Source organism: Prionailurus viverrinus, chromosome C1 (genome assembly GCF_022837055.1).
Source record: "Prionailurus viverrinus isolate Anna chromosome C1, UM_Priviv_1.0, whole genome shotgun sequence".
Classification (NCBI taxonomy): Eukaryota; Metazoa; Chordata; class Mammalia; order Carnivora; family Felidae; genus Prionailurus; species Prionailurus viverrinus.
In genome coordinates this window covers 2,789,504-2,790,213 of record NC_062568.1, presented here as the reverse complement: position 1 = coordinate 2,790,213, position 710 = coordinate 2,789,504, and the positions used below count along the sequence as shown (strand labels likewise).

At 39.4% G+C, this 710-nt stretch overlaps 1 non-coding gene across 1 annotated transcript; it reads left to right on the top strand.

Annotated features, from left to right (window-relative positions):
* The first annotated feature begins 207 nt into the window (after positions 1-207).
* LOC125174160 (U6 spliceosomal RNA) lies at positions 208-315 on the top strand. The gene has a single exon (XR_007155291.1). It is a non-coding gene; the product is annotated as a U6 spliceosomal RNA (small nuclear RNA).
* Positions 316-710: the final 395 nt, after the last annotated feature.

The window sequence follows — 710 nt, the reverse complement described above, 5'->3', positions numbered from 1 at the left end:
TTTTTTTTAATTTAATCTTTGAAAAAATTACAGCTGTCTCTTCTTTCTTCCACACTGAGAATCTTGATTTTTAGGACACGGGGGATGATAGTTAAAATAGCTCATAATTACTCACTTGTTTTAGGCTACATTACACACACAACAGGGAATATCAATACTAATGCTGCTGCCACCAGAATGATAACTGAGAAGAGTTTGAAAGTTCTCTTGCTCATTCTTGCAGCACATATGCTAAAGTTGGAATGATACAGAGAAGATTAGCATGGCCCCTGTGCAAGGGTGACATACACAATTTGTGAAGTGTTCCATATTAAAAAAAAAAAGGTTCTCACCCTAATTTTTATAGCTGTTCTGTATTAAAAAAATTTTTAATGATTATTTTTGAGAGAGAGAGAGAGGGAGAGAGGGAGATGGAGTGCAAGTGTGGGAGGGACAGAGAGAGAGGGAAACATGGAGTCCAAAGCAGGCTCCAGGTTCTGAGCTGTCAGCACAGACCCAACATGGGGCTTGAGTTCACAAACTATGAGATCATGACCTGAGCTGAAGTCGGACGCTTAACCAACTGAGCCACCCCGGCACCCCCCTGTATTTTTATTTTTTATTTATTTATTTATTTATTTTTTCAACGTTTATTTTTTATTTTTGGGACAGAGAGAGACAGAGCATGAACAGGGGAGGGGCAGAGAGAGAGGGAGACACAGAATCCGAAA